Source organism: Numida meleagris, chromosome 5, assembly GCF_002078875.1.
Source record: "Numida meleagris isolate 19003 breed g44 Domestic line chromosome 5, NumMel1.0, whole genome shotgun sequence".
Taxonomy (NCBI): domain Eukaryota; kingdom Metazoa; phylum Chordata; class Aves; order Galliformes; family Numididae; genus Numida; species Numida meleagris.
Window position 1 is genome coordinate 65,548,047 of NC_034413.1, and position 9,329 is coordinate 65,557,375.

Genomic DNA, 9,329 nt, shown 5'->3' on the forward strand with positions numbered 1-9,329 from the left:
ATCTATTGATCTCAAAATGTTTTACTGAGTTAAGTAAGAATCATCACCCTTCCTATTAAAAAAAGGAGATAGGCATGCAGAACCTTACCCAAGCCCTTTACAAAATCAGATTACTTCTTGTGATCATATATAAATGATCAGGGGACTAGTATTCAGCACTTCTGTGTATTAGGGGAGCCTTTCAGGGCCTGAGCTTTGGGGTTCATGTCTGCTTACAATGTGACTTTTTAAATAGCTTTCAACGTACCAATTCTGTCTTGACAGCGTTTGTTGTAGTTGGTTGTACAGGTGAAGACATGACAGCAAAGGTGTATCTTTCTTGCCAAAAGTAAATTATACGATGATATTGAGTTTGGTCTTATTGCAAATATCAGATAAAAATACCAAACTGTCAGAGAACAGCTTTAAAAATGTTGAAACATCAGCGGTGTTACCAACGTGACTTAAATTATTTTTCCCAATAGAGAATAACCATGGAAATGTGTTCAAATCTTCTCTCTATCTTTGATGAGCTGGCTCATCAAAGACTTTCTAATTGGGTGTTTAACCTAGTTTTCCTTTTCTGTATCAGTTGCCCTTAGCTATTTTCCAGAAATCAGAAGCTTTACTGGTAGTGGAAGCCCATGAGGCCCCATCAGGGAGTACCTGCATGATGTAGGCTGCTCAGTGGAAGAGCGAAAGGTGATTACATGAGGTGTTAGATCTGGTACTCAAGCAAGAAGAGCAAAAAAATGGGTTGCCATTCAGAAGAATTTGTCCTCTGGGCTCTTGTAAACTGCCACAATAAAACCATACTCGGTGAATGCTTAATCCCATTTATTAAGTAGAGATTAAAAGTGACTTTAGCTTGCATGTCAGAAAGATGATGGATGAAAACCTCTTATGCATTTGCTCAGTAAACTCTATTAAAGATGCAAGCGTAGGTTAGAATATAGTACACTAATTTCACAATAAAGCAAATCCAGTACATATCTGAATCTAACGAAGTATTTTTTCTTAGTGAACTCTACTGTGGTTCTTACTGAAAACAATGCTCAATATTATAAACAATGGTTTGTGCAGATGTACAGAATTCAGTAGCTCAGGAAAAATTCCTATTCATCTGCTGTTTTATTTCTCTGAGCTCTGTTAGCTTGTCCAGCACTTGTTCTAATGAGGGTTACATTCAGAGAAGTTTTACATCCCCTTTAATACAGAGGGATATACACTTGCTCTTTCCTTTCTGCACCTTGTTACTATTTCAGCTTCTTACTTGTTGGAGAGGTGTGATTTCTGGCTACCACTGTGAGCTGTTATTTCTGTTACTGGTGCAGAGGCAGTGAAATACTGCTGCTGCCCCTCTGTCTAGTCAGATGCATCTGTGACCCTGAGTTACAAAGCTATAGCTGTTGAGGAGCTTTTTTCTGCTTCTCCCTAAAGTTGCTGGAGAAGCATCTAGTGACTCTCAGGGCTCAACCCCAGCCATATTCAGATCTTAAATGCTTGCTGAAGTATTGTGAGTTCAATAAAACAGGTTAGCTGTTCAGTAAAACAGTGTTGTTTCCTGTGTGTTTTTGTACCTTATCTTACATTTTTTAGGAATACTCAATACTTATTTAGTTCAGAGAGATTTCTGCTAATGCACCCTTTTTATCATAGAATCCTTAGAGTTGGAAGGGACCTCTAAAGGCCATCTGGTCCAGCCCTCCTGCAGTGAACAGGGTCATGCACAGCTAGGTCAGGTTGCCCGGGGCCTGATCCAGCCTTGCCTTGAAAGTCTTCAGGGATGGGGCATCAACCACATCTCTGGGCAGTCTGTTCCAGTGCCTCACCATCCTCACTGTAAAAGATTTTTTTCCTCATATCCATCCTAAATTTACCCTCTTTAAGGTCGAAACCATTTCCCCTTGTTCTGTAGCCACCGACCCTGCTAAAGAGTAGGTCCCCTTCTTCCGTGTAGCTCCCCTTTAGATACCAAAAGGCTGCTCTCAGGTCACCTCGCAGCCATCTCTTTTCCAGGCTGAACAGCCCCAGCTCTCTCAGCCTGTCCTCATAGGAGAGGTGTTCCATCTCTTCGATCGTTTTTGTGGCCCTCCTCCGGATGCGCTCCAGCAGGTCCATGTCTCTCCTGTACTGAGGACTCCACATCTGGACGCAGTGCTCCAGGTGAGGCCTCACCAGCGTGGAGCAGAGGGGCAGGATCACCTCCCTCACCCTGCTGGCCACGCTTCTTTTGGTGCAGCCCAGGATATGGTTGGCTTTCTGGGCTATGAGGGCACATTGCTGGCTCATGTCCAGCTTCCCCCTAATGTAGTGTTAAGCTGATAAACAGAAGGTAACAAGTCTCTGTGGGAAGTCAGCTGCAGACTTAAAAACTGAAATCTCCTCATCCATGCTGCTGCACTGGTACTGGTCCCATTGGAACATGCTGCTTCCTTAAAGTGTATCTTTCACTCCGGAAATAAGAATATCAGAATAAAATGAATGAGAACAATAAAATAAAGGATTTCCTTTAACACAGAACTTGTGAGTAGATGGAGAGTAGATACAGACAAAGTTAAAGTGTTACTATAGCTATTTGTGTAGGCATTGTTCTGATGTGCATGAAAATGTTAACTTAGGGCTAACTAAGTCATTCTCTCCAGTAAGAATATTTTCAAGACTAAATATGTTGAGATATTCCTTTACTATTTCTGCTAGAAATCAGTTTTGATTGGGTTTTACGAAATGGCTTCTTCTTGCAATACTTTCATTTTTCATATCAGTCATTGTGGCTCCTGCTATTCCATACATCTTCTAGGAGCAGGTGGTACAAAAGCCATCAATTTCATATGTTCCAGGAGAGAATGTATTAAGGAAACTGACATGTATACTAGAAATACTGTAATACCTGTTGGAAATACAGCCTTGTATTTCTACATAACCTATTTACATGAAGTTATTGGCACCCAGAATTTCCATAGTTCTGAACCTACTCAGCAACCTGCTATAAAGTTTCTGTGGTCAGTCATCCTCTGCTTTGTACCTTATTCATGCATTGCACAGCTGCTGTTGAATCAGACCTAGCACATTGTTTATGCCACACTTATTTTGCACAGACACAAATGGCTGACAGGATTGCAATGCAGAAAGGAATGAGACCCCCTATCTGTAGGATGTGTGCACTATTCAGGAATTTAAATTGCAAATTCAAGTCGAAAGGTGCAGAAATTACTAGAAAAAATGTTTATTTAAAAAAATCAGCAATGTCAATTGAAGCTGAACTTGCGCAACCTGGAGAGATTTGCTGATGAAGAGTTACTGGGGCAGGTGGTTTCTGAATGGATGTATAATGTAACAGAAGTGCAGAACTACTCTTAGTTGGAAGAAGGGTTTTCTTTGAAATACAACGCTGAAAGTACAGCAGCCAAAAATTCAGGCTGCTTTGTCACTTCACTTCCAAGAGTGCAGTATCTCAGTGAATCCCCTTAGCTCCTACTGATTTCCTGTACTCTAAGCATTGAGTGAGATTGTTCAGTATGTATATGTCTGAACAGATTGGAATGGACTGATAAAAAGTCTGGATAAAATTAATGGAAGAATCACATTTTAAAAACTGAAATAGGAATTTTATATACTTCCACTTTATTTCTCTTTTGTAACGACAAAAGCATTTAATAATATTTTAAAATGACTATTCATATTGATTCCTAGGCTTCTGATAGGTGGTGGAAAAATTTAAAAAGTAAAGTAGAACACAAATGAATTGTTAAAGGGAGCCAGCTCACTGAACAGTCAGGTAGCTATGGGGAATGGGAGCTGTTATGGCAGTACAGAGGGAATATAGTTTCATTCAACCTTCAATTTTATGAACTGATTTAGTCAAGTGGCTGTTTCAAACCTGATAAACTAACTTGGCATTGAAGAGGTGAGAAATACTGCATTACAGGAATAAAAACAAGACATTGCTGAAATGGGATCTACTAGTTTTGAAGGCTGAAAGACACAGTAAGTATTTGATTATAGGCTGATTATCTAAATCAAGTTCAAATACAGAGCCTGGGTCAGAGAAATGATGGAGTCTATTTTTTTTATATAATATCATTGAAATCGATCACCTTTCATGCATACAGAGTTGATAGACAAGTCCCAGATATCACTGGACATAACCTCATTGATTTTCTTGATAATTCAAAAAAAAATGCCGCAGGAGAAAATGAGAGACAAGATGAAATACAGACCTCTGACTGGCTGATCTCTCAGTTTTACCTGTACTTACAGCTTGTCTGTACATGAGAAAAAAACAAGACGTATCTGTTTTTCTCCTCCTGTGATTCTAAAAATGTTGATTCCCTGAATGAGTCCTCAGGCAAAAACAGAAGAAATAGTAAAAAATAGTGTTGAAAACCAAAACTTTGAGTCTAGACTTCAGAAGTAGTTTGGATTATGTCTGTAATTTAGGCGGACAACTTCAGCCTTCCCAGCATGAATTGGCATTTTTAGGAAAGAACTTAATTGCATTACTTAGAAATTCCTTGTCTTTTATCCATTTTTTCCCCCCCAAAATTTATGTATCTTTTTTTCTCCGCAAAATGTAAAGCATAGCCAGTGGTCATATCTGAATGATGCCTTCTGCTCACACCTGTTCTTCTGGGTTAGCGTGGTGCTGTAATTGTGAACAAAAGGAGCAATTCTCCTGGGTACATAACCCTGCTGTGCCACACTCTGATGAGTGGAGGCCTTTCTAGTACTTTCTAGTAGGATGAAGACCAGTCTGGCACCATAGAGATGCTTCTTGCCTTTTTTTGTGGATTTTTATGTCAGTCTATTCTCTGCTGTTATCATATTTATTAATGGAAGTAATAATTCACTGTAAATAGCCATGTATTTCTGGACTATTTCAGATGAAATAAACATCAGAAAATTACTAAATAATGTTAGCATTTCCAGGCTTATGGATAATTAGTAAGCGTGTGGATAATACATTCAAATAGAAGAGAGTAAATGTTGCAGCGTGCGGGCAATCCAGTCTAATGATTGTTGAGTTGTCAGAAATTGCAAGCACAATCTTAAATTCTACAGGGCTGTAAGAAATCTGGCAATTAAGTGTGGCTAATTTGAAACTGTGTCCTCTACAGACTCATGGGGATTTTAATCTTCTGGACAGAAAGACAGCAAGTGCTCTCTGTTTTGGAGAGCAGGGTATGTTCCTTGCGTTAGTTCAAAACTCAGGGAGGACTCAAAGCATGTGATGAAGATTGTCTTTTGAACTGAAAGAATAGAAAACACTAAAGCTCATTATCGGTAATGGAAATTGATGTGCTAACAGTCTCACAACAACAGGTAAAACATTGAGCTGTCTGATATGGTTTACATGGCAGTGCATTTTGAGCACTCTGTTCCAAGATGTTTGTGCTCCAGGTATAATTCAGAGGGCTGTTCCAAGATCATCCTGGAGGTTTCTATGGACATAATTTGAATTTTTTTCATAGATTTAAGTAAAGCAATGTTGAAAATGTTGGAAATCTCTCAGATTAAATTGTGTCTTAAGGTAATCTTTAGCCACTGAAGGAAAGACTGCTGACTTACAGAATCTCTCTCATCTGCATCTGCCTGTGCGAGCCAGTTTAGACTCTAAGCCAAGGAGAGGCAGATATGTGCAGTGAACTTCAGGTTGCATTTCTGGATAGAAGAAAGGGGTTGAATCAATTTAATAGGAGATATGGGAAAGAATATTGATTTTCAGAAACAAAGAGTAGTTTCCATGTCAGTTGTTTAACTGCTATCAGACAATAGGTGTATGTGAAGAGATGATGGCAGGTAAAGCTGAGGCATGGGCTTGGCTGTAAGGGGCCATGTCTGTGAGCAGTGGCATGGCCAGGCCAAGGCTGAGGAGCTGGGAAGGGCAGAGAGCTCTGGGGGAAACCCACCTGGCCATGGAGCTTCTGTGTCAGCGCTGGGTGGAAAGATTGGTGCTGGAGAAAGAAACAGCAAGCAGCTGTAGACTGTATAGTTGCATTTAGAACTACAGGGAAAAAAAGAGGTTAGCACTGGTTTACACAGAAATAGATAAAGGACAGGGAGGAGAGGAAAAGTGGGAAGCGATGCCCGGAAATCCCATCTGAGGTACCTCGCATTATTTAGGGAACTTCTGTGAGACTGCCTAAGTTAACTCAGTGGGAGGGATGAAACAGCAAAACTGCAGTCCAGTCTGTAAGGACTTGCACGAGGGAGGAAAGAGGATGAATTCCTGCAGGGTGAAGGACAAAAGTGAGCAGACAATACGGCTGCACTGAATAGGTGAAAACTTCTCACAGGGTGCACTTCTGACTCAGTTAAATGTTGGCACATTTTTTTCTGGCACTGTGATAAACGTCTGCTCTGTTCCTCTGTATTCCTGTTATTTCTGTTGAGGAACCACAGTGCACATGAAAGGTCTATTATAAGTTACCAATCTGAGGACAAATATAAACTGGTTTCCTGGTGGAAGTGCACTTGAACTGCAAGTTGAACAAAATGCTCTGGGAACTATAACAAGGGTGCTGGAGATGGGGTGGGTAATGGGGCTGGAGCACTGCTGAGCAGTGTAGGAAAGGGCTTGTGCATGCATGCACATGGCTCCCTCCAGCCACCCGGCCCCATTCCTTCCCTGCACCATTCTCTTAGTCTTTAAGCTAATAAAAAGAGGTTTCTTCTTTCTTTCCTTCTTTCTTTCTTTCTTTCTTTCTTTCTTTTTTTTTTTTTTTTAAATTTAAAAACCTGTTGGGATTTGCAGACTTTAAAGAGAAGTTTCCAAGAAAGTAATTGGCTTTGCCTTCATTCAGACACTGAAGCTCAATTTTCAGTGCAGGAGAGCATTAAAAACAGCAAAGAAAAATGGCCTAAGTGCATATAGTTGTAATACATGCTACATTTGTAGCATCCCCAACAGGATACAAAAACAATATAGCTCAGGCACTTTGCTAGCATGAAAGAGCATCATTCCTTTGGTATTAGTTTATAGCACATGGAGTCATCTCTCACTTGCAGAAAAAGTCACTGAAATAATTTATGTCACTATTAAACAGCTTCACTGCTGATCCATTGCAGCCTCAGCACATTAACTATATTTACCATCTAAGATACAGAAAGGAATATGTCCTTTCTGACGAGGAAGCAATAAAGTTTTAGTGAAATGGATGTAAATCAAAGTTTAAGTTTTCCTGCTAAAAATACATAAAGCAATGTTTTACATCATGTTTTATGCATAGAAATACTCTGCATTTATAAATAAGCACTGAATTTGTTGATAAATACTATTTCCATTGTGTTGATTGTTTTGGTTTGTAAATTAAAAAGTGACAATCTAAAGCAAAAATGCTTTTTTTTTTTTTTTTTCCCCCATAACACCCCCTTTGTTTTTACAGAAATGAAAAGAGTTCTGAATGGTAGAAGGCAGAAAGAAAACAGCCCAAAAATGTAAAGCTGATTAGCATTCTTTTTCTGGAATTCTCTTGATTTCAAGTGTGTTGTTTGCTGCGTATACACAGCTCTCTGCTTTGCTTTTTTGCAGCCTGTGGTTTTGCATCAAGCTGTCACTTCATTAAAGTTTTGCAGTGTCTGTCGACATGACAGACTAGCCCCAGGATGGGGTTTATTGCTGCTAGTCCTTTACTGGAAGGTGATGTGGCCGCCAAGAACCTGCATAGGTAACTACCTTATAAGAGGGAAACCTCTGTGCTGTTCCTGCACTCACTCAATCTTCTGGAGATGCTCTGCTTAGATGTGTACCAAACTACTGTTATTAGCTAAAGCTGTCCTAAAAGCTGCTGGTGGTTACTGCTCTTGCAAGAGAGACCAAATTTTTTGAATGTGACTTCTTTCTGTAAGCATGGCTATCAGCAGGGCTTTGGAGGCATGCACTTGGCTACTGGATGAGCCCTGGTGTGGAGTGACAGTGTCCTGAAGATGGATTGCAAACCTGGTGGGCCTGGAGCAGTGAGCGGGATGTCAGAGCACAGAGAAAGAACTGTCAGGGAAGGCAGCGGTATGTGGTGCTGATTGCAGGTCAAGAAACCTTTCTTCTCAAAACAATTATTTTGTAGCCTGTGCTGCTTTGGAGCACACAGTCTGATGACAGCTAGCCACTCAGGCATTAGGCATCATCATCACTGCTGTAAATGTGGTGTGGGGTGTTCTTCTTCCCCACATGGAGGGAAGAGAATGGCATCCAGATTCTTGCTACCAGAGAGAAAATCCTGCCACAGTCAGAGGGCTTTGTGTGATCAGCTGAAGTACTGACATTTTGCTTGCAGGCTGGCCCCTCACACACCGGGGTTTTGACTTGGCTACCCCTGGAGACAGCCCCAAGCCCTCATGGTCTCAGTATGTGGCCTAGCTCCCCTTGTGCAGCATGGTTCCGGACTGCTCAAGGCGCAGGCTATGGTGCCAGATAAACTGTCCTCATTCGGCAGGTTGAGCTGCTCTCTGAGGACTTTGTGGCCTTGCGTGGCTTCCAGAATGAGGTCAGAAGATAACTTGAGCCTGCAGTAATCTTTTTTTCTTCTTCTTCTCATTATTATTATCTTCATTATTATTTCCATCAACCTTATTATTAACAGAGCCATAGCTCCTGCAACTTCTCGGCAGAAATAGCCCTTGAGGTCTGTTGTATATAGACAAAAGCAGATGTTACAAGCAGACAAGATTGTTAGTTTCTTTTAGTTTAAAACTAACTGTTATGGTTCCTTTAATGTATCCTTTTTCTTTTTATCTTGAAGGCTTAAAAAATTTCCCTGACACTTATCGGTAAAGCAGGAGCTGCACTGAAAGAGTCAGCTATGAGGTATCCATGCAAAAAGGTGTTTTAGGATGCATCAGCTTCTGCAGCATCTTTCATGTGGACAAAGTTACAATGCCCAGCAGCGTATCTCAATGTGTCCGATTGCCTATTTTAACAAACACATCTTTAGGCTTCTGGAAGTGAAGAAAGGTCATTGTAGGATGAGTAATCTGACACTTGGAAAGAGATGCAGTATGATGGGTATACTGCTCTCCAAACTGTGTGTACAGAAAAAATAATAGTAAAACTAAAAGATAACATATAAGCAATAAAAAATAGCAAGAGTCTTTTCCTAGGCGCATCAATCCTAGCATCATCAACCCAGCCATTTAGATGGTGAAGGGAAACAGAGAGAAAATGTGTCTCGCTCTAGCACTGAAGATTACATGCCATCAAAAAGATAAAATTACTGGGGACCCTTCTGGATCACCTAAAAGGTGGGGTTGTGTGTATCCAACACATTGAAAATCTATCCTAATTTATCATCTTTGCGACAAAGCAAATACTTGGTAGGTTTTGTATTTTAAGTAGCACTCAAGGTGCATGAAAA